The 25956-nt window shown below is 35.5% G+C and overlaps 1 long non-coding RNA gene across 1 annotated transcript in view; it reads right to left on the bottom strand.

The window, feature by feature from the left end:
* Positions 1 to 25956, bottom strand: part of LOC137211076 (uncharacterized) — a 162778-nt gene that overhangs the window by 25886 nt on the left and 110936 nt on the right. Inside the window, exon 3 of the long non-coding RNA XR_010936875.1 lies at positions 12107 to 12189. This is a non-coding gene — a long non-coding RNA (uncharacterized lncRNA). The remainder of the gene's footprint in view (positions 1 to 12106; positions 12190 to 25956) is intronic.

Here is a 25956-nt window from a genome sequence, read left to right as displayed (position 1 = left end):
AACACCTTCCTCTACTGAGTTTATGATAAACCTCTCTATCCAAAACTTTATTCCCTTTCTTGTCCCACACCTGTTCCCATCAAGATTGAGGAGTATCAAGGAAAAGGGGGATTGAAACTGAGCAGGACCCTATGGGGCCCTCCTGGGTACAAAAGCCTTTCCGTGTCCTGTTTCTTGTTTGTAGAAAAAGGTTTTAGCCTCCTAGACTTTCCCTGAGTTCCAAAGAGCAGATTCAAGCCATTACTAATTAGGGAAGTAAGGAAATGCAGAAACAAAGGAAAAGCAGTCAAGAAACATTAGTCCTAACCTCTCCGCCTTGCCTCCTAAGTGGAGGACAGTAACTACATGCTGAGACCCTAGACTGTTCAGAACCAGAAGGTTGATGATTGAGACTCCTGGAACACTACCTTGTTACCTCACCACCAATCAATCAGAAGAAAATCATGCATCCTGCAGCCCTACCCCAAATATTGACTTTAAAAACTCTTCCCTGAAAACCACTGGGGAATTCAGGTCTTTTGAGCATAAGCCACCCTTACTCTTTGCTTGGTGCCCTGCAAATGAATGCTGTACTTTCTTTCATTACAACCCAGTGTCAGTAAATTGGCTTTGCTGTGAGTCAGACCCAAGTTTGGTTTGGTAACACAAAATTCAAACTCTATCCTTAATTTATACATCAGAAAAAACATACCCAGGTTGTGCTTTAGATTCTACAGACCACTTTAGAATGTCCTAAAACAGCAGAGTTGACTTTCATAAATTAAGATCTTCTGTGGTCTGTAAATGCAAGACCCCCCAAAGCCTCAGTGCATATTCATTACTTTCTATTCCAAAAGAAGCAAAAGCAATTTACTAACAATTGAAATATGTTAATAAACGTTTAAATTTCTGCAGCTCCATAGCAAAATTAATGGAGATTTAAAAAATTGTTATTTTGATTTCACAGCACAGCAGAGGACATAGTTCCTTTTGAAGCTATACAATGGTGCCAGAAGATTGAAGCAAAAGTCTACAATATCAGCAGGGTATAGAAATAATATTTTATGCAGTTATTATTTGAGCTGCCAAGAAAGAAGTAGCTTATAGGTATCTATTATATTTGGAACATTCAAAGTTGGAGAAATAGCCAAATTATTAATTTTCACCAAAGCTCGTTTTATTATACACTTTTTCAGGATAGCAGTGAAGGCAGTTCATTTTTAGGCTAGGAAAAATTGCATATGTGGTGGAGAAAGCAATGTGATGTAATGAAAAAAAATGTCAAGAGAATTGAGTTCCAGCCTACTGTTCTTGACTAAATTTTAAACCTGGGATAGCTATTTAAATTGGCTTGGGCTATTTTTTCACCATAATACATTCAGAACATTGGACTGGATAAGTTTTACAATCCCTTTTAGAACTCATAATCAGCAAGACTAATTGTCACAAAGGGCAGATTTAACATGATATGTCCCTCCAGGATAATGATGTGAATCTGTTAAATACAAATGGTTACAACATATGTACATCTATTTAAGAATCTTATAACCAGCTGCTGCTGATCCACTGGCCCAAAATTTTCCATCTATGGCCAAATGAATGCTCCCAGTTGAAAGGTGAAATCAACTTTTCTGAGATTAAATCTTGCTCCCTTAAAAACATGTATGTTTTTAAAAGCAGGCTCTGATAATTTTTATGGAGATAATATCTTCTTGGTGCCTACAGATGTTTGTATTCACATGTTTGCTTATTGTTATAACTTCTTTATGACTGTTGCTCACTTACCTTCTGATTTCTTGTCTCAGATCTGATAGCTCCCTTTGGCTAAATCTCTCTTGCTGCTTCTTGATGCCAGTTTGCCACATTAATGTTATTTACTATTCTCCTGGACATGGATATTTGCATTTGCTCTGCTCTTTGTTTGTCATTCCCCTCTTAAAGGGTATGGTGTGCCTTTTAATCCCACCTTTAGCAAAGTTCAGCAGAAAGAAGTCATTTTGCAATGGATCAACTAATAGTTGATTTTCAGAAGAGTTGAAAGAAAATCTTACTGTGACTCTCAGAGGCTACATTTTGTAATTGACAGTGTAGGGGAGCAAAATGTGCCATCCTAAAATGTATCTCTTTGGCATGAGGATTAATTTAGGCTGATTTTTTAAAAAAATATTATTTATTTAGGCTGCGCCGGGTCTTAGTTGCGGCATGCATGATCTTCGTTGCCACATACAGGATCTTTAGTTGCGGCTCGTGGGATCTTTTAATTGCATCATGTGAACTCTTAGTTTTGGCATGTGAGATTTAGTTCCCAGACCAGCGATTGAACCCGGGCCCCCTGCATTGGGAGCATGGAGTCTTAGCTACTGGGCCACCAGGGAAGTCCTCTAGGCTCATTATTTTTAAGAAACAGAAGATTCAGGAAGTGTTTCTTGTTACCTCCTCCTCAGCTGCCTAAAAGAATTTAGATAAAGTAATTTTTCTTGGAATAGAGCTATCAATAGAGACATATGCAAAGAATATGAGCTAGGTGTGATGGCTGGGGGAACTTGGCAGAGCCTAGAGATCAGAGTCCACTCTGTGTCCCATTGCCTCTGCATGGCTCAGCAAATATTTGTTTACTAAACATTTTCTTTCCATCTCCATGTGACTTGTCTTCATTTCCTTTGAAGTCCTAAACCACTACTCCCAATATCTTCTTTGGTCTTTAGCTGAAGATGGTATTTAAAATGAGGGTTTCAGCTGTTTTGATGACTTAGTTTTCCTGGGTCTCTCCCATGTACACATCTTATTAAACTTTTGTTTTATTTTCTCCTGTTTATCTGTCTCATTCCAATTTAATTCTTAGACCAGGCAAAAGAACTTAGAAAGGCAGAGGAAATTTTTTTTCTCCTTGACAACAGAGATGTATCAACCAAAAAAAAAAAAAAAAAAAAGGATGATAATCAAGAAAATAGATGATATGGCTTTAAGACATACAATGAATTAAATTGTATGGTCTGACAGAACTGGGCTGTGGTTATCATCAAAATTATAAAACTCATGAAATTGGTATTAGGTGCCTTTAAGCAAATACTGCTGAATTTTAATGGGTTTGTTTCCTTCAATTTGTCATTCATCTTATGTACTAAATTTTCTCTTAAAATTATTGTTATTCAAATCATCATTTATTTTAAAGTACTTTTAGCTTGATTTTTATCTACTACATTAGTTGTGCTTCTCTTTTTGGTGGAAAGTCCAGTAAATTTTTAGAAGTTCTTATTGGTTAATTAGGTTGAATGACTATTTGAAAAATCTTGCAGATATTTTTTGAAGGGATATTTTTAAATGATTGGCAATTAGATGGAGCACACTGCATTTCTAGAATAGAAGATCTTAAATTTGAAACACATATCATTTTAGAAATCATAAAACTGTCATATTTGATAAGCTTCCTATTATATGCAGTTAATTGTTGCAATATCCAATTATTTCATTTCAAATAGTAAAAAACAAAGTCCTAAGAGACTTTTTCATATTTCCACATCTTTTCATATTTGTGATTGTTAAAAGTTAATACTTCTTTGTGGAATTTTCCCTCTTTTGCACTAAAACATTGAACTTAAGAACCTCTTTTTACTTCACAGGATCTGAAAAGTCTATCTGCTGTGGTCTCCAAGCTCATCTCCACTCAGCATTAGGAGGAGATCCAGTCTCAAAGTGGATAGAAAAGTGAGGCAGTGTCCACTGGAATGATGTCACACTCATTTCTTTCTATAAGTGTCATCTGTCATACTAAAAATAAAGGACAAAGGCACTTGTCTCCAAAGACATCTGAAAATTTATGAATTTTGGTACCAATGGAATAAAAATCCAGGAATCAATTGTTGTCAAAACCCAGCCTCTGTGCTCTGGCACCTAATTGAATCTTGGAGACAGAGTTTTGGGTGAAGTAGAAAAGAATAGCTTTATTGCTTTGCTAGGCAAAGGGGGCCACAGCGGGCTAACACCCTTAAAACTGTGTGTCCCCACTTGGTGGGGGGCTTGTGAGGAGTCTTACAGTCAAGGGGCAGTGTTGCTAATAAGGGTTAGGGTGTGTGCAGGGGCTGCATTTCTTCAATCCAGAGATATCTGGAGTCAGGTGGTCTCGTGACAGGCTTCTGTGGTTCTGGAGGTTATCAAACTGTGACCTTCTCTCTGGAATGAAGAATGCTTTATTATGTCATTAACATCTTCCATTTGGTGGGGGTTTTAGTTCTGCAGAAGAGTTCAAAGATATTGTTTAATATATATCCCTTGAGGTAGAACCAGGACCCTGCCCCAAGACTGCACTATTGTTTCTTAACTACTCCCTTGTCTCTGCATCCCCTCCCTTCCCTGATTAGCAACTGTTTGAACCTGCACTTTGCAACGCAGGGAAGGTCGTGGAGGCTGAATGAAGCCTATTTCCTACAAACAAGAAATGGGGGACACAGAAAGGCCTTTGTGCCCAGGAGCCCCACAGGGTCCTGCTTGGTTTCATAATCTTGCTAAACTTATGAAAGAAGTTTGAAGTATTTATCTGATTTGGAGCTGGTAGATATATAGTCAAATAGGCTGAGGGTCCAAACTGCAAAATTCTGGATCAGCTGTGGTAGGAAGGTGTGAGTCCTTGCTGCTGATATAGGTACTCAGAGCAAAGTAGCGTCTGTGTTTTTGTTTTCTGTTTGTTTTATAAGCAGAGCAATTGAGCAGCCAGGTCAGCAGATGAAATGGCATATAGGTCGGGAAAAAACAGTTCTGTCATTACCATGCTATGATCAAATCTGCCTACATTATGCTCAGATACAATGTTTAAAAATCCTAGGAAGAAAACTTTTAGTAAATTGGCTATATTTTTTTTCTCAAAATGGCATTTTCCCCCCAAATGAGCTTACAAAAATCTTGAGGAGCCTCACTTGTGAGCCCCTTCAAACTTAAGAGATACAGTTCTCTTTAGTTATACAGAACTGGAAGGCCAAACACAGAGGACAAAATTCAGTCTAGCTACTTTTGGAGCTGTATTCATATTCACCAAACGTGAATCTGTCGGGGCCCCAAAATATGCCTTAATGGCATGTTGATTATTTTGAGTTAAAGTTACTTAAGAAATGATCAGTGCAAGAGGGATACTTTGACCTTCCTTCCTGTCACTCTGAAAGCAAGAAATAAATCTCTCATGAAAGGTGTGTTTTCTGCATCTGGAGGTAGAATGACACCCTTTTCATCAGAGACAGGGGATTCAGGGCTGAGATGCCTGTATAAACAAATCATTTTTGCTTGTTTAATTTCCTATTTTAAGCCCAAATTCTGTTTTGATTCTTCACTAATTAAGCACTCAATGCCCAAGTTTCTTTGTCCTATCAAGTCCTCACAAATGTATTGTTTCTTTGTCTAAAAAGTATAAAATTTACCTAATTTGTCCACTTTTTAGGTTATATTTCTATGAGACCTCTGTGCCCACAAATGAAAATGTGTTTCTTTTTCTCCTGTTAATCTGTCTTGTGTCAATTTTATTATTAGCACAGCCAGAAGAATTCAAGAAGGGTAGAGGAGGAAATTTCCCACTTCCTGACCCATACATAAGTTGCTCTACTTCTATTTGCCTTAATTTCTTCAACAGCTTAGTGAAGATAATAATAGCATCAACTTTACAGAGTTGTTGAAATAGTTAAATGAACAATCAATGTAAAGAACTTAGTGGACAAATAACAAATTACCTATAACTGTTAACCAGTAGTTGCTATTTTGTGTTAGCAGTTATCACCTATAGTTACTCTATTAGTCATAACATGGTAATACATATCAGGCACCATATTAGGTGCTGAGGATATAACACTGGCTAGGAACACTCTTGTCCCTTTGGAAATTCACAGTGTCAACCAAAAAATAAGCAAGCAAACAAACAAACAGAAATGAATAAGCCTGCAAATAAGAAAAAAAAAATATTTATGGTCTTAAGAATTGTAATTTGGGAGACACAAATTTGGATAAAACCTAAAGAATATTCCAAGGAAGAGAAAGAGTAAGGGGATTATAATGGCAAAAGCCATGAGGTTGTACTCTGATACAAGAAAGGAAATATTTGTCCTCAGGGATGGCTGTTACTAGTTATCTTAGGGTAAGTACCTTGAGTTTCTGGCAGATGTTATAGATGCCTTTATTAGGACAGTAAGTGATCAAAAGATCAGATTCAACCTAGCTGACCCATGCATAAGTCACACCTCCCCAGTGGCCTCCCAGCTCCATTTTAGAGAGGTCTCTTAGCAATACTGACTCCATTTTTATTTTCCTTCAACAACAGACTCCTGGGAGAGTAAGATGTGGTATTTTGTGCAAAATATGCTTAGAGACAGGGCTGAAAGAAGAGAAATGTGGAGCCATTAATCCCACCTAATAGAAACAAGCATAGTTTTAGAAAAAAAAGTGATATTTGATATATAATTCCAAAGTATGTAAAGCAAGGGGAAACTAGCAAAGGTCTGGGAGGGGTTAGAGTGTGCACTATGTTGGGGCATATTGAGTAATGTAGGGTTCAGAGTTTGAGTTTTATGGAGTTAAATCTGAGGAATATTACTGACTTACAATTAAGCCATAAGGAAAGAATGAGATATTAAACATTTCTTAAATAATAATGAAAATGCTTATGATTAAAGACATCACTACTGGAATTTGTAGTTCATACTCTAGTTCTCTGTGGTGGTAACTCTATTCTTATACCAAGCCTCTATCTAAATACTTTAGGCAGCTAAGGGGGAAGGTGAAAGTTTTGTCCTTTTTGGCCTTTATTTTTTAAGCTTGAAATAATGTTACTTGAAAACTGTGTTCGCCTCTTGATGGGTGCTGAGCCAAAAGACACAACCAAGCTAAAGACTGGGAGAGGGAAGGATTTATTACTTGCAGCAAGTAAGGAGAACACCGGGGATCTTTCCCAAAGCAGTGTCTCCCTGAACAGCAAATTAGGGACATTTTAAGCTAAGGGTGCATGCATATTCATGAAGGGACTTGGGTGGTCCACAGAGTCCAAACTTTAGTTGACTGAAGTCATGAGGGTCAGAAAAGGACAATATATTATCACTTAGATTCCAGTGATCTGGTAGTTGGGTGCTTCAGGCTGATCTTTATCATTGAAAGAGAACTGGGAGTACTTACAACTGATAATATTATCTTTGCTATTGTTAGTCTTCTTGCCTGATAACAGTTGTTTGTTTCTGCATTCTTTTGTTGCCTTAAGATCATTAATTACTGAGACCTATTCAAGAGCAAGCATTGTTACCAGGCTTAGATCACAAAATGGCTTAGCACAAATATGTCTTCTCTTATGTCAAGAAACCCATGCCTGGTTTTCTTCCTCAGTGGACCCCCTACCTTATCTGCTTACAATAATACACATGCCAAAGAGACATTTTGGAGGGCAAACAAATTGTGCTCCCCTGAAAAGGGTAGAGAGGATTATTTTTTCTCCTCTAGACTTAATTTTAAAATAGTATTTGATTCCTATTTTTAAAATACCTAAAAATAACTATTTCACTTTACCAAATGTTGTCAAGTAGTCTCAAATATTTTGTTTTTCTCAAGTTCACAAAAAAGTCTGTTTCTTAAAAGAAAAAGCTCAAATTTTGTGACTATATTAAATATGTGTACAATGATAAATGTTACTTTTAATTTATAATTCCAATTGTAAAATCTCTTCTACCCACTAGCAATGTTTTTTTAATTAAGCATGTTGCATATGCCTGTTCCATTTATCCCAATTGATGATGAAATCTATTTGTACAAGCACTATTCTCGTATTTTTGCACTCACCCTTCACTACTTTATTTTCAAGCTCCTGTATCCCACTGGACTTACTGTACTCCATTTAGGTGATTTACATCCTTTTTGCTCCTACAAATACATATTTTATCATAGGTTTTTATTTTTTCCTTTTGTTCTTTAATATTTATATGGTGAAATTCATGTACCGTTTTTAGTAATGCTTTCTTTTTATTTTGTATACAGATAAAAGCTCAAATTTACCTACTAGTGTCGATCATGCAATGATAGATGCTAATAGCTCTACAAGATTCATCATTACTTATTTGATGCATAAAATTTATTTGCAGTCTTATTGATAAAAAATGAGTTACATCAGTTGGCTCTAAGCACAACAGTATTGAATTGAAAATTCAAATTATTTATTAACACATAGTGTTATATAAATCACCTCTTATAACCAGAAAGTAAAAATCACTAATTTTTATTCAAATAGCATTAAAAAATGCTAACACACTTTAGAAAAAAAAATAATGAGGTATTTTTCTCACTTGTCCTTAAAATTTTGACACAAAATATATGAATACATATACATTTTTATTTGTTTAAATCCTAAAATCTGTCTCTATATCATGTTCATTACTAGTTCCAATGCGATATACTTAAAACTCATTTGAATTTAGAGATCAACTTTCTATTTCAGTATTTTTTATTTGTTGGTATTTTTTCTTTCTTTCATATTTTTCACACTGTATGTTTATTTTGGAAAGTAAATTTAGGTGACACTATTAGCCAGAACTGAAAACATACAATATCTTGTTTAATCTAAGCCTTACATTTTTCTCTTTGTTAATTTCAAAGTTTAGGTTTACCACTCTACAGTATTCATAGGGCAATTTTTATGATTGGTCATTTTCATCTCACCCCTTATTAGACTCAATACTGAAGGATAACGAATCTATACTAGCAAATGGCCCCTGATCTCTATCTGCATTTTTTAAAATTGTGAAATATACTAAAAATAAAAAAAAATACTTTTATAAAAGTATGAAATATATTTTATTATAAAGAATAAATTTAAAATACTGGAGATACATGAAGACAACATGACTAAGATTCAGTCAGATTTTTCTAATATATTATTTATAACAGTCATAGAATAGAAATACTTTTCATACTTATCACTAAAAATTCATAAAATTATGATTTGAAATGAGGAGTACAACTGCAGAGGCAAAGTATAGTGCAATGTCTCAATTTAGAATATGTTCTCTTTATTTCTTAAAATGCTCCTCATAAATGTTTTCTACCAAACATTGTTTTTAAAATACCATAAATACTGAAAAAATAAAAACAAAACACTATTCTCCCTTAGCTGGCATTCCATACAAATACAATATGATCTCCATTATAATAACCTACTTTATGAAGATTAAATGCTTTTGCAATTCAAACACGGTAAAATTGGCTTAAAGCAAAATCAAACATTAGTTTGCTGGTTCAGGATTTGAATAGTGGGATGAGAAGTCTCTCTTATATTGCTATTGTGCACTGGTCAGCTAAGAAGTAATTGCTTTTTATAAGGCAAATTTGCTTTTACTTTTCTAAGGTAATGAAATGAACCTGAAACATTTCCTTTGAAATCAAAGTCACTATTCCTGAAATGTCACCAGACAAATTCCATCATATAGTTTCTGCAAACACATAATGAGAAAGTTGGGCCTTGAGTTGATTGACAGAATTCTATTAGAAAGCCTTCTCACACATTCATCTGTAATTATCTGCGTTGTAAATCAATACTGATTTGATTTCTTCATATTTGGGTGCTGCTAACATGGAGGGAAAACCAAATCATACATATTTCTGAGACAAACAGCAGAAATGTGCCAATGTGCTAAGGTGTTCCCAGCTAGATGCCTGATCTGTTTGTGCTACAGTACATAAATATGCAATGATCTAGTGTGACAAATAGTTTAAAAAAAGCCCTTAACAATAAATATGTACAAAATTATTCAATGTAGAAAGAGAAGGTTACTTCTTTAGCAATATCAATTTATATATAAAAGCAAAACCAGAAGTTTCCTTCCAAATGAAATATGACAGCTCACATTGGTTATATTCTTGGGTTGTTAAAAGTAAACTATGATACATAATACAACCATTTAAAATCTGTATCTGTGCTGAGTTTGAGTGAGTAAATTACAGTTTACAGAGGTGTTTAGTGGAAGTAGGATGATCTGTAATGTGAATTTAATCATAACAGGATAATGAGTAGACTGAATATTTCTAGATTGAATAAAGATCAACAATAAATAAACAAGAAATTTTGGATATATTGTGTATTTAAATATTCCTGGAAGGTGGTATTTAGGTAATTATTCATTTATTTCTTATTTTTTGGAAAATTATATACAGTCTATGATAGCTGTATTACACGAACTTTTCAAGACATAAAAACCATGGGGATGTTTTAATTTAAATAGCTTTCCAACATATAATTTTGAAATAACTTCTTTACCTGAAAACAAGTTGCTACATATCATGATTTAATTGGCTAGTAAGAAATTTCTCTTGGTTCTTTGCCATGTCCCAATCCTAGTGAACTATTTTGTAAAAGCATGATATTAGTATCAAAGGAATCTCTGAATGGTATAGAATAAATCAGTACAGTAATTAAAAAGACAATAAAAAAGCACATGACATCAGGCAATGCAAATGCTTTTTTAGCTAATGTCAAACTATGATTTCAGTCATATTTTATAACTTTATTGAATTTTCCATTACTTAATATATATATTTTTTTAACATCTTTATTGGGGTATAATTGCTTTACAATGGTGTGTTAGTTTCTGCTTTATAACAAAGTGAATCAGTCATACATATCCATTACTTAATATTACACAAAACTAAAGCCATATGGTAATGTAGACATCCCTAGGTACTCAGTTGGTTACTGGGATCCAAGCTCTATAAATCACATATTATTTTATTTGACCTCAAGTCCTCTTTGGTATTTGAAAAGTTCTGCTTTATTGTTTTAATTCACATCTGGAGATATGAATTATTATTTACCTTTTCTTCCTGCTCAATACTGAGCAAGACATACTTCTCTCTCACACTCCCAAACATGATGTTTATAATCATGTGATTTATTGACTACAAACACTACACATCAATAATTCTTTTTAAGTTCTAAATATATTCAGCCCCAGTAGACATAATGCATCCATATCAAAGATGATTCCCCTTAGATAACTGCTCATAGAAACTTCAAAATGCATATGTGCCTAAATTGGCTATTATCTTTCTAACATAAACTTATTCTTCTATGCATGTATTTACATGGAATAAATCTTTGGTGTGAGGAAAAGAGCCCTGATAGAAAAATTGGCAAAGGAGACATACAGCATGACATTAATTAACATGTGACGTGATATTGATCCCACTCAAGTAACTTCATTGAATCACAGTTTATTTTCATTTAAAATAAGGTAATAGGATTAGTGATAACTTCAGTTCCTTTACTAATCTAAGTTGCCATTGCTTTTATTTGGTATATATTCTCACTTAATATGTCTAGGTATTTTTTTTACATTTTCTAAAACAAACTATTCAGCTTTCTTGTATCATCTTCCTAACTACAGGTCTACACTGAAAAACGAATGGATATAATTGGAAAGGCCTGTGGTTAATAATGAAAACAAATTAGCCAGGACATGGCCTGTACGTGATCTGCACAGGCATTTTGAAGGGCTATCTTCAAAATAATTTTTCAGCTTGAATGAAGCAATCAAATTAAGCTTTAAAAATTACAAAAACATCCATTTTTCAGATGTCTATTAATTGATTATGTAAATTGTACATAAAATTATAATACCACATGTCCTAGACTTTAATGTGCCTGATACTGTGAAGTGTCCGTTCTTAAATATAATCTGAAATTTTATAAATGGAAAAGTTCTTAATATTAGATTCTCAAATAAAATTAGATGCTTTTCTATGAGACACAAATTTCTGGAAAGCTGAGTCATTTTTTTCAGGTCAATTGCATTATTTAGCTACTCGATTCCCATTAACAAAAGGGGCACTTACTCAGCATGTTGAGTGCTTTCTCCAAAGGTCATTTTGTGTTGAGTATTAAAGTGTTTCCTATATACGTTCAAGTGAATTGTTGAAAGGAATAACCTCATTTAAAACACTTGATTCTCATTTTTGTTTCCAAGTGAGATCGATCAGTAATATTGTTCAATACGTTGATCTTAATTCTGCTTTACCAAGTTGGTTTTTAAAAAACAAAGGTGGTTAGACTCCCTGCATGGAAGAAAACTAAAGTAAAAGTCATTTTTGGTTCTAATTGCAATCCCCAATCCATTGCACTTACACATATTTTCAGTGTATAAGAGGCTCTGTGAAGATGAATTAATTGCTATGAAGTCCGCCTGAGATAAACAGGGCTGGATTGACCTAAAAAGAAAAGAAAACATCAGCTTAAAAGATATTCTTGAGTGAAAAATTAGATTTCTATAATCCAGAAGCACTTTCCATTGTCTTCAGTAGATACTCTCTCTGTGGAAAAGTTGTTTATTCAGTCACACTAATTCTGTCAACTGAAAGAAAAATGTACAATATACGAGCTGTGAGTTGAGTTTTATCCAGGGTCTTACTGAGGTCTATAGCCCAGGAGACAGCCTCCCAGAGAGCTCTGATGAATTGCTCCAAAGAGGTAGGGGGAGAGGCCAGTATATATATGATTTTGGCTAAGGAGTATGTGCAGTCAATGCTACATCTAGGTATAAGGTTACTGCTAGTCACGAGGAACAAATTTCTCAGTTAATGATTTTAGTGCTCTTCTAAGTGTGGGAAGCTGTAAGAATCTGGGTTCATAAAATCTTTCCCTGAAATATATCTAAGGGCCTGTTTTGCCAAAGCACAGAGTGCCTCATCCTGTTCTTTGTCCTGAATTACTTTCAAGGTGTACTGTAAGTCAGTGCAGGGGCTAAACACTGGATCCTTGTAGAAACTAGACAGTGGGCAACAGTCTTTGTTTTATATGTCATATTCCATTTTGATTGTAAGTCAGGATGTTCAGGATTATTATTTGTTTAAGAAAGCTGAGTAAGTATTCAAAAGCACACAGATTTTTCAGCCCAATTATTGTTAATATTCACATAGCTTTGAAATTTGTATTTTAATCCTTTAATAAGATAACAAAATATTTCAAATTAGAAATAGAAAAAAATAACTATACCTTACAGACATATTCATAATAAAGTTGTTCAAAATGTATTAAAAATATTTATCTGTGATGAGAGATGGACTGTTGAATTGCAGAATGTTTCTTTCTGGCAGCAAAACAACAATGAAAATAATCTCATTTTAAGAAAATACTCTGTGTGGTGATGGATGGTAACCAGACTTATTGTGGTGATCATTTTGCAATATATACAAATATCAAATCATTATGTTGTACACCTGAACCTAATATTACATGCTAATTATATTTCAATTAAAAAATTTATCCATACATGCAGTTATGAACATAACAGATACTACTGGTGTATTTCTAGAGTTGTAGTCAGCTTTATAACTGAAGTATCCATTTGCAGTAAAGTACGTGAAATGAAATGTATAGTAAGGGTTAAAACTCTGCTAAATTATTATAATTGTTATTTTTCTTTGATACCATGGAATGAAATTAATTGTGCTAAATACCATTTTTGAGAATGTTTAAAACTTTACTCCAAAGGTAAATTAGATTCGCTGTGATTCAGCATTAAAGATGCTTTCTGTGACACTCTAATAAGCCAGGTTATAATTTAAATTTAATCAGACAAACTATTATCACAAAAGAATTTGCAATAATAAATAATTCAGTATAAAAATGTTCAAAGAGTGAATGCAAAATATTATTAATAGATGAATGGTTAAAATAATTTTTTATGTTGGTTATCAAAAAAGTTTACCAAGTCACTGTTTAATTAGTTTGGGTGATTTTGACAATAGAAAAATTCCTTTTTATTTTGGTATTGATGAATTATTCTAATCAGTTAAAAAACAAGCTAATTCTGAGCAACAATTAGTTGTTTTCTTCTTCATTTTTAAACTTTCCCCCATGTTTTCTTTAAGAACAGAGTCTATTAAATAAAAACATATTCATATTTGAGATTTTAAAATGAATTTACCAAAATTGTAGATGGCAGAAGCAGAGAAAAGTGAGAGAATGAGGCGATCGCATATATGTGTATTACCCATTTTCCATCTCTAGGCCGAGGACAACATGAGCAAAGAGTTCTCACTCTGAATCACTTCATGGTTATTCTGGAAAGAGACTATGTAGCAAAGCCTAGGTGCCAATACTAAAATCACTCCTACCCCACTCTTCTGTGGCAGAGAAAGAGAGGCTAGCTGACAGGGCCCACGTAGGAGGGAAATATTGCCTCCCCAGCAGAAGATGGTGGGGACTACCCACCCTGGGGATGACTGAAAACAAGTCTACAGATCTGTGAATGCTGAAGGGAGTCTGAGTTAGTACATAAATTCTCAAGAGCTACTGTGACAAAGTACCATAAATGTGGAGGGTTAAAACAACAGAAATTTATTCTGTCAGTTCTGGAGGCTAGAAATCTGAAATCAAGGTGTTGGCAGGGTTGGTTCCTTCTCTGGTCTCAAAGGAAAATCTGTTTCATGCCTCTCTCCTAGGCTCTGATGGTTGCCAGACAACTTTGGCATTCCTTGGTGTTATGTGCAGGTCTCAGCCTAACAATAACCAATGGAGTGGCTGGACTCGCCCTTGTGCTTCTTATTGTGATTGGAAAACACCATCAGGAAGCTGATAAAAAAAGTTTGTTACTCACAGAATCTGGAAATTATATGACACACCCAGGGCCACACAGCCAGGTCACAAAGAGAGGTGGGGGGAGTGGGGGAGAAAGAGAAAAAGGAAGAGAAAGAGAAAGATGAATATTAAGTTTAAAATTACTTTGGTTTGGTGATAATCATCAATCATTCTTTGTTACTGTCCATAGTCACTATTCTGGAGGGCTTAGCACAGTAGACAATAAGATTATTTCTAGAAGATTTTTCTTACACAAGGATGGCTAGTAATAATTTAACTATACACAGACCTGACAGAGAACCACAAAATTAATTTTACTATAACCAAACTAACTGTATCTCCAATGTAATAAGCTTTTAGTAAAACCCCCAAATTTCTGCAGTCCCTTCTATATGACCCAATAGGAGGGGATGTGTGATGCAAAGGAAATCAGAGAAGAAAAATCAAGCCGCATTAACCAACTGCAGCTAAAATATCTTACTTTTGAAAATTTTATTAAAATATAAATGTTCATGTGAGTATAATCTTAAAGCACATTTGAGGGCTTTGGATGTGGTTCATGTAGGTTCCAGGGGCCCTGGACATAAATTTCAACATAAACATAAATTTCAACAGCTCCATGATAAATCTGCTTCTGTTAAAAGCTTCTTTCTCAAAACATTATATATGACATGAGGTAAACTCTAGCATACTTTTAGACTCCAGGAAAGAAGAAGAATTTTCTGACAGTTGAGAAATTTCAAATGGGACTGTTTGGATTCAGATCTGACCAAGCTTTAAATGAAATGGAAAATTTAACACACTTTCTACTCCAGGGAAGGGATTCAGAGATCAGCTAATATATCATCTCCTCTACAAAACAAAACAAAAACCAAACAGTTAATTATCAAATAAATAAATGAATATCTTAATCGAAGAAAAGATATCTGTTAATCTTACATAATGCAAGGGAACAAACGTCAAAAAAACTATATAAAATATAATACAAATGTACAGCAACCAATGCCCAAAAGAACACAAAGGTAGTGAGCGTCAAGAATAATTATGGGATGATAAATTTGAATAAGAAATTGTAATATATTTCAGATTGATTAAAAATAGGGAGAAGGGATTTCCCTGGTGGTCCAGTGGTTAAGACTCCACACTCCAAATGCAGGGGGCATGGGTTCGATCCTTGGTAGGGGAAGTAAGATGTTGTACGGTGCAGCCAGAAAAAATAAAATAAACTAAAAAATCTCGCTCAGAAATGTTTATAAAAAATAGGGAGAGAAGTGTTCTTTATATCAATAAGAATATAGAAAGTCCAGCTGATAATATGAAAGGGAAAAAGGGAACACATAAGGAAATTACAGTCAAAATATAAAACATAGTAAATGAGAGAATTTAAATGATTGGTAGACATCAGCTTCTCTGCTGATGGGTGAGGCTGAGTTCCCTCCCTGGGAAGGGTTGGTTGCTTGGCCTGAGGTGACCCAGCACTGAAGCCTACCCGGCTCTTTGTTGGGGCTAATGGCAGAGGCTGGGAGGGCTTACGCCAAGGAGTACTTCCCAGAACTCCTGCTGCCAGTGTCCTTGTCACCTCAGTGAGCCACAGCCACGCTCTGCCTCTGCAGGAGACCCTCCAACACTAGCAGGTAGGTCTGGTTCAGTCTCCCCTGAGGTCACTGCTCCTTCCCCTGGGTCCTGATGTGCACACTACTTTATGTGTATCCTCCAAGAGTGGAGTCTCTGTTTCTCCCCAGTTCTGTCAAAGTCCTGCAATCAAATCCCGCTAGCCTTCAAAGTCTGATTCTCTAGGAATTCTTCCTCCCATTGCCGGACTCCAGGGTTGGGAAGCCTGATGTGGGGCTCAGAACCTTCTCTCCAGTGGGTGGACTTCTGTGGTATAAGTGTTCCCCAGTTTGTGAGTCACCCACCCAGCGGTTATGGGATTTGATTTTATTGTGATTGCACCCCTCCTACCATCTCATTGGGGCTTCTCCTTTGTCTCTGGATGTAGGGTATCTTTTTTGGTGAGTTCCAGTGTCTTCCTGTTGATTATCGTTCAGCAGTTAGTTGTGATTCCAGTGCTCTTGCAAGAGGGAGTGAGTGCACGTCCTTCTACTCCGCCACCGTCAGGACTTTATTCTTGTATGTTTACAGATTTCAATTTAAATATTCCTGTTGCACTGGACCACCACTGTATCATTAAGAAACGTTCCAGTTTTTGTCTAACAATGCCTGCCACTAAATCTAATAATCTATTTTGACTACTATAACAACAACAGCTTTCTTTTGGTTACCACTTACATGATTTATCTTTTTCTATATTTCTACATTCAGACTTTCTGTTACCTTACTTTATAGTTAAGTTTCTTGAGAACAGCATATATTGGGTTTTGTATACATGTCTTTTTTCTAACAATCTTAGTTTTTAGTTACGTTTTTAAATTATATATATATATTAAATATAATTACTGACGTATGTGGGTTGACAAGTCCCATATCATTATTTCTATTTCATAAGTTTTACCTTTTTCAATATCACTCTCTCTCCTTTTTAATCTTCCTTCCTTTAAAGTGATTGAATAATTTACTATTTGTATATATTTTTTCAACTTACTAGGAATATATTCTTTTACATACTTTTGGGTATTTACTCTAGAAATTATAATTACAAAATTTCTCACACCTAAGCATACCCTAATAAATTTTTAAAAAGCAAAGGAAAAACTATCTTATAAGAATCCATGGTAGAGGGGTTGGGTGGGGAACACATGCTAAGGAGCAAAAAGATGACAATGAATTGTTGGTAAAAATAAAATAAGCCAGAAAAAAATAAGACATCTTTAAAGCACTGAAATAAAATTTTAAATATCAATCAAGAGTTCTATATCCAGTTGAAATATTCTTTTAAAACTGAAGGCAAAATAAATGCATTGCTGGGAAAACATATACTAAGGCAAACTGACAGCAATAGTCACACACACACACACACACACACACGCACGCACGCACAAACACATTAAAGGGAAACTAGGAAGAAAAAGTTCCAAAAGAAAGCAGGGAAGTTTTTTGGATTGGTTCAAGACGATGGAGTAGAAGGACATGCTCTCACTCTCTCTTTCAAGAACACCAGAATCACAACTAACTGCTGAACAATAATCAACAGGAAGACACTGGAACTCACCAGAAAAGATATCCCACATCCAAAGACAAAGGAGAAGCCACAATGAGACGGTAGGAGGGGCACAATCACAATAAAATCAAATCCCATAACCACTGGGTGGGCGACTCACAAACTGGAGAACACTTATACCACAGAAGTCCACCCATTGGAGGGAAGGTTCTAAGCCCCACATAAGGCTTCCCATTCTGGGGATCCAGCAATGGGAGGAGGAATTCCTAGAGAATCAGACTTTGAAGTCTAGTGGAATTTGATTGCAGAATTTTGACAAAACTGGGGGAAACAGAGACTCCATTCTTGGAGGGCACACACAAAGTAGTGTGCTCATCGGGACACAGGGGAAGGAGCAGTGACCCCATAGGAGACTGAACCAGACCTACCTGCTAGTGTTGGAGGGTCTCCTGCAGAGGCAGGGGTGGCTGTGTCTCACCATGAGGAAAAGGAAACTGGCAGCAGAAGTTTTGGGAAATACTCCTTGATGTGAGCCCTCCCAGAGTCCGCCATTAACACCATCAAAGAGCCTGGGTGGGCTCCAGTGTTCGGTTGCCTCAGGCCAAACAACCGACAGGGAGGGAACCCAGCCACACCCATCAGCACTCAAGCGGATTAAAGTTTTACTGAGCTCTGCCCACCTGAGCAACAGCCAGCTCTACCCACCACCAGCCACTTCCATCAGGAAACTTGCACAAGCCTCCTATATAGCCTCATCTACCAGAAGGCAGACAGCAGAAGCAAGAAGAACTACCATCCTGCAGCCTGTGGAACAAAAACCACATTCACAGAAAGATAGAAAAGATGAAAAGTCAGAGGGCTATGTACCAGATGAAGGAAGAAGATAAAGCCCCAGACAAATGACTAAATGAAGTGGAGATAGGCAATCTTCCAGAAAAAGAATTCAGAATAATGATGGTGAAAAGGATCCCAGACCTCAGAAAAAGAATGGAGGCAAAGATGGAGAAGATGCAAGAAATGTTTAACAAAGACCTAGAAGAATTCAAGAACAAACAAACAGAGATGAACAACACAATAACTGAAATGAAAAATACACTAGAAGGAATCAATAGCAGAATAACTGAGGCAGAAGAACGGATAAGTGACCTGGAAGACAGAATGGTAGAATTCACTGCTACAGAACAGAATAAACAAAAAAGAATGAAAAGAAATGAAGACAGCCTAAGAGATCTCTGGGACAACATAAAACACAACAATATTCGCATTAGAGGGGTCCCAGAAGGAAAAGAAAGATAGAAAGGACCCGAGAAAAGATTTGAAGAGATTATAGTTGAAAACTTTCCTAACAGGGAAAGGAAATAGCCACCCAAGTCCAGGAAGTGCAGAGAGTCCCAGGCAGGATAAAGCCAAGGAGAAACATGCCGAGACACATAGTAATCAAACTGGCAAAAACTAAAGACAAAGAAAAATTACTGAAAGCAGCAAGGGAAAAATGACAAATAACATACAAGGGAACTCCCATAAGGTTAACAGCTGATTTCTCAGCAGAAACTCTATAAGCCAGAAGTGAGTGGCATGATATAATTAAAGTGATGAAAGGGAAGAAAGTACAACCAAGATTACTCTACCCAGCAAGGATCTCATTCAGAAACGATGGAGAAGTCAAAAGCTTTACAGAAAAGCAAAGCTAAGAGAATTACGCAGCACCAAACCAGCTCTACAAGAAATGCTAAAGGAATTTCTCAAAGTGGGAAACACAAGAGAAGAAAAGGACCCACAAAAACAAACCCAAAACAATTAAGAAAATGGTAATAGGAACATACACATCAATAATTACCTTAGGGCTTCCCTGGTGGCGCACTGGTTGAGAGTCCACCTGCTGATGCATGGGACATGGGTTCGTGCCCCGGTCCGGGAAGATCCCACATGCCACGGAGTGGCTAGGCCCGTGAGCCATGGCCTTTGAGCCTGCGCATCTAGAGCCTGTGCTCTGCAACAGGAGAGGCCACAACACTGAGAGGCCCGCATACTGCAAATAAAAATAATAATAATTACCTTAAATGTTAATGGGTTAAATGCTCCAACCAAAAGACACAGGCTTACTGAATGGATACAAAAACAAGACCCATATATATGCTGTCTACACGAGACCCACTTCAGACCTAGGGACACATACAGACTGAAAGTGAGGGGATGGAAAAAGATATTCCATGCAAATGGAAATCAAAAAAAAGCTAGAGTAGCTATACTCATATCAGATAAAATAGACTTTAAAATAAAGAATGTTACAAGAGACAAGGAAGGACACTACATAATGATCAAGGGATCAACCCAAGAAGAAGATATAACAACTATAAATATATATGTACCCAACATAGGAGCACCTCAATACATAAGGCAACTGCTAACAGCCATAAAAGAGGAAATCAACAGTAACACAATAAGAGTGGGGGACTTTAACACCTCACTTACACCAATGGAGAGATCATCCAAACAGGAAATTAATAAGGAAACACCAGTTTAAATGACACAATAGACCAGATAGATTTAATTGATATTTATAGGACATTCCATCCAAAAACAGCAGATTACACTTTCTTCTCAAGTGCACATGGAACATTCTCCAGAATAGATCACATCTCGGGTCACAAATCAAGCCTCAGTAAATTTAAGAAAATTGAAATCTTATCAAGCATCTTTTCTGACCACAATGCTATGAGATTAGAAATCAATTACACAGAAAAAAACATATAAACACAAACACATGGATGTAAACAAGACACTACTAAATAACCAAGAGATCACTGAAGAAATCAAACAGGAAATCAAAAAATACCTAGAGACAAATGACAATGAAAACACAACAATCCAAAACCTATGGGATTGAGCAAAAGCAGTTCTAAGAGGGAAGTTTTTAGCTATACAAGCCTACCTCAAGAAACAAGAAATATCTCAAATAAACAATCTAACCTTACATCTAAAGGAAATAGAGAAAGAAGAACAAACAAAACCCAAAGTTAGCAGAAGGAAAGAAATCATAAAGATCAGAGCAGAAATAAATGAAATAGAAACAAAGAAAACAATAGAAAAGATCAATAAAACTAAAAGCTGGTTCTTTGAGAAGATAAACAAAATTGATAAACCATTAGCCAGACTCACCAAGAAAAAGAGGGAGAGGACTCAAATCAATAAAATTAGAAATGAAAAGAAGTTATAACAGACACCGCAGAAATACAAAGCATCCTAAGAGACTACTACAAGCAACTCTATGCCAATAAAATGGACAACCTCGAAGAAATGGACAAATTCTTAGAAAAGCACAACCCTCTGAGACTGAACCAGGAAGAAACAGAAAATAGGAAGAGACCAATAGCAATTAATAAAATTGAAACTGTGATTAAAAATCTTCCAACAAACGAAAGTTCAGGACCAGAAGGCTTCACAGGTGAATTCTATCAAACATTTAGAGGAGAGCTAACACCCATCCTTCTCAAACTCTTCCAAAAAATTGCAGAGGAAGGAACACTCCCAAACTCACTTTATTAGGCCACCATCACCCTGATACGAAAACCACACAAAGGTACTACAAAAAAAAGAAAATTACAGACCAATATCACTGATGAATATAGATGCAAAAATCCTCAACAAAATACTAACAAACAGAATCCAACAACACATTAAAAGGATCATACAACATGATCAAGTGGGATTTATCCCAGGGATGCAAGGATTCTTCAGTATTTGCAAATCAATCAATGTGATACACCATATTAACAAATTGAAGAGTAAAAACCATATGATCATCTCGAATAGATGCAGAAAAAGCTTTTGACAAAATTCAACACCCATTTATGATAACAACTCTCCAGAAAGTGGGCATACAGGGAACCTGCCTCACCATAATAAAGGCCATATACCACAAACCCACAGCCAACATCATTCTCAATGGTGAAAAACTGAAAGCATTTCCTCTAAGATCAGGAACAAGACAAGGATGTCCACTCTCGCCACTATTTTTTTTTTTTTTTGTGGTACACAGGCCTCTCACTGTTGTGGCCTCTCCTGTTGTGGAGCACAGGCTCTGGATGCACAGGCTCAGTGGCCATGGCTCACGGGTCCAGCTGCTCCGTGGCATGTGGGATCTTCCCGGACCGGGGCACGAACCCGTGTCCCCTGCAACGGCAGGCAGACTCTCAACCACTGCGCCACCAGGGAAGCCCTCACCACTATTATTAAACATAGTTTTGGAAGTCCTAGCCATGGCAATCAGAGAAGAAAAAGAAATAAAAGGAATACAAATTGGAAAAGAAGAAGTAAAACTGTCACTGTTTGAAGATGACATGATACTATACATAGAGGATCCTAAAGATGCCACCAGAAAACTACTAGAGCTAATTAATGAATTTGGTAAAGTTGCAGGATACAAAATTAATGCACAGAAATCTCTCTCATTTCTATACACTAATGATGAAAAATCTGAAAGAGAAATTAAGGAAACACTTCCATTTACCATTGCAACAAAAATAAAATACCTAGGAATAAACCTACCTAGGGAGACAAAAGACCTGTATGCAGAAAACTGTAAAACCCTGTTGAAAGAAATTAAAGATGATACCAACAGATGAAGAGATATACCATGTTCTTGGATTGGAAGAATCAATATTGTGAAAATGACTATACTACCCAAAGCAATCTACAGATTCAATGCAATCCCTATCAAATTACTAAGGGCATTTTTTACAGAACTAAAACAAAAAAATCTTAAAATTTGTATAGAGACACAAAAGACCCCAAATAGTCAAAGCAGTTTTGAGGGGAAGAAAACGGAGCTGGAGGAATCAGACGCCCTGACTGATTCCAAAGCTACAGTAATCAAGACAATATGGTACTGGCACAAAAACAGAAATATATATCAGTGGAACAGGATAGAAAGCCTAGAGATAAACCCACGCACATATGGTCAGCTAATGTATGACAAAGGAGGCAAGGATATACAGTGGAGAAAAGACAGTCTCTTCAATAAATGGTTCTGGGAAAACTGGACAGCTACATGTAAAAGAATGAAATTAGAACACTCCCTAATACCATACACAAAAATAAACTCAAAATGGAGTAGAGACCTAAATGTAAGAATGGACATTATAAAATTCTCAGAGGAAAACATAGGAAGAACACTCTTTGACATAAATCACAGCAAGATCTCTTTATAACCACCTCCTAGAGTAATGGAAATAAAAACAAAAATAAACAAATGGGAACTAATGAAACTTAAAAGCTTTTGCAAAGCAAAGGAAACTACAAACAAGATTAAAAGACAACCCTCAGAATGGGAGAAAATATTTGCAAATGAATTAACAGACAAAGGATTAATCTCCAAAATATATAAACTGCTCATGCAGCTCAATATTAAAAAAACAAACAACTCAATTCAAAAATGGGCAGAAGACCTAAATAGAAATTTCTCCAAAGAGGACATACAGATGGCCAAGAAAGTACATGTAAAGCTACTCAACATCACTAATCATTAGAGAAATGCAAATCAAAACCACAATGAGGTATCACCTCACACCAGTTAGAATGGGCATCATCAGAAAATCTACAAACAACAAATGCTGGAGAGGGTGTGGAGAAAAGGGAACCCTCCTGCACTGTTGGTGGGAATGTAAATTGATGCAGCCACTATGGAGAATGGTATGGAGGTTCCTTAAAAAACTAAAAATAGAATTACCATATGACCCAGCAATCCCACTACTGGGCATATACCCAGAGAAAACCATAATTCAAAAAGACACATGCACCCCAATGTTCATTGCAGCACTATTTACAATAGACAGGTCATGGAAGCAACCTAAATGCCCATTGACAGACAAACGGATAAAGAAGTTGTGGTACATATATACAATGGAATATTACTCAGCCATAAAAAGGACCAAAATTGGTTTATTTGTAGAGACATGGATGAATCTAGAGACTGTCATACAGAGTGAAGTAAGTCAGAAAGAGAAAATCATATATCACATATTAATGCATATATGTGGAACCTAGAAAAATGGTACAGATGAATGGGTTTGCAGGGAAGAAATTGAGACACAGATGTAGAGAGCAAACATATGGACATCAGGAGGGAAAGCAGCGGTGGGTGGGGGTGGGGGTGTGATGAATTGGGAGACTGGGTTTGATACGTATACACTGATGTGTGTAAAATGCATGATTAATATGAACCTGCTGTATAAAAAAAAATAAAATAAAATAAAAAGAAAGCAGGGAAATGTGAAAAGTAATTAGGAGCATTACAAAAAGTAAATATATTTGAGTAACTGTTAACTAGACAAGAAAAATGTCATAAAATTTAAAATATATGTAGGTTAAAAATGCATGAAAAAAATGTAAAATCTGAAAATACATTAATTCAATAAAGTCTACTAAGGCTGAAGCTTGTTTTGGATGTGGCAATGGTCATAATTTAAATTAGAATAAAGTAACTCAAGGATGTGTGTTGTACTTTCTAGGACACCTACATACACACATACACACACACACACACACACACACACACATACACACACACACACTGAAAGCTAAGAGAAGGTAAAATGAAAAAAGAAAAGTATTTGTTTAATCCATATGAAGACAACAAAGAACATATAGAGGGAAATAATAAGATTGTTGCTTAAAAGGAGAAATAACAGTATTTATATTAAGTTAAAACATATTAAATGCTAAAATTAAATGTCCAAAATTGTAAGATTGGTTAGTAAAACTAACTACATTTTATTTATGATAGACATATATTGCATACGTGGTCACAGTGAGGTTGCCAATAAAAGGAAGAAATTAGTTCTACTATGTAAATACGAACAAAAGGAAGCAAGTTAGCTATTCTTATATCAATCAAGGTAAGAATTTGAGTCTGTATGGCAAAGGAGTTTGTCAAGTCTCCAGGCCTAAGTGGTCTCATTGATAATTTCTCCCAAACACTGAAGGAAGAAATAACACTAATTTTACAGAAATTCTATGGGAAAATAGAAAATGTGAGAAAACTTCTTAGCTCATTCTATGAGACCATTATCACATTGGCAACAAAATTTTATAAGGACATTACAAGAAACAAACACAAGCCAATCTTTATCTTAAACCTAGAGGTCAAAATACTAAGTGAATTTTTATAAATCAAATCTCATAATATAAAGGAATAATATTGTACCTTAACCAAATGGGTTTACTTTCAGGATCACATGATTACTTTAACATTAGAACATAAAGCAATATATTTCACAATATTTATAGTTTTAAGGATGGAAACCATCTCAGTAGTTGCAAAAAAAGCATTTGACAAAAATGTAAAAAGAAAAAAAGACAAAAACAACAGTTTTTTTTTCTAGTTTTTTAAGAAACTAGAAACAGCAGGGAATATCCTTATCCTGATAGAGAGAAACTGCAAAACAAACAAAAAATAAACAGAAATAAAACCTTACAGAAATTTGCATGTTGCTTACTTGCATGTGTCTCCTTTGTGAAAATTTCACACATTTAGCTGTTGATTAATTACATTGTAAAAAATAAGGGGCGATTTTAGAAAACATAGGTGAACATACTTTCTATTCCTTCTTTAAGAATTTTGTATATCAGAGGGCACCTAAAGATAGGCTATTCCATAAATACCACTGAGGTCCTAGGCAGCCTAGGACATGGTGCAAATGTGACACCATATTTTATAAACACCAATGGCCTATGGTACCATTGTGACACCATATTTTATAAACAACCATAAATAATACTTCCAGCAGCATATCAGAGAAAATTATCCTGCACCATCGGCCCCATTGTTTTGATTTAGTGGGGTCTTAGAAGCAAAAGCAATACTTGTCATACCTAACTGCAGGACTCTAATGTGTTTGATATTTTTCTCAGAGTTCATTATGTTTGGCTTTGTTTCTATTATTTTAATGCTTGTTTTGAATGTCTAACGTGGGCACATAAAGCCTTTTCATGAATGAAAAATACGTAAGAAAGGTGTGGAAGGTGCTAACTAGTGTTTATAATCTCATCTTTTTTTTGGAGAGGAGGGTGGAGTCTGCGAAGACATAAGAGCTTCATATACATTGTATCTATGATTTAATATCTCTAAATAATTTTACATTTTAAATATCCAGTTGCACACTCTAATTTTCTTATACAAAGGACAATTTTGTATCCCAATCTTATGCTCATTATTTATATTTGTTCAATTCTTTCTTCTCATCTCTAGTGTGTCATATAACTTAAAGCAACTCAAATT

This window comes from Pseudorca crassidens, chromosome 2, assembly GCF_039906515.1.
Source record: "Pseudorca crassidens isolate mPseCra1 chromosome 2, mPseCra1.hap1, whole genome shotgun sequence".
In the NCBI taxonomy this organism is placed as follows: Eukaryota; Metazoa; Chordata; class Mammalia; order Artiodactyla; family Delphinidae; genus Pseudorca; species Pseudorca crassidens.
Note: the sequence above shows the minus strand (reverse complement) of the source record. Positions and strands in the feature narration are given on the sequence as shown.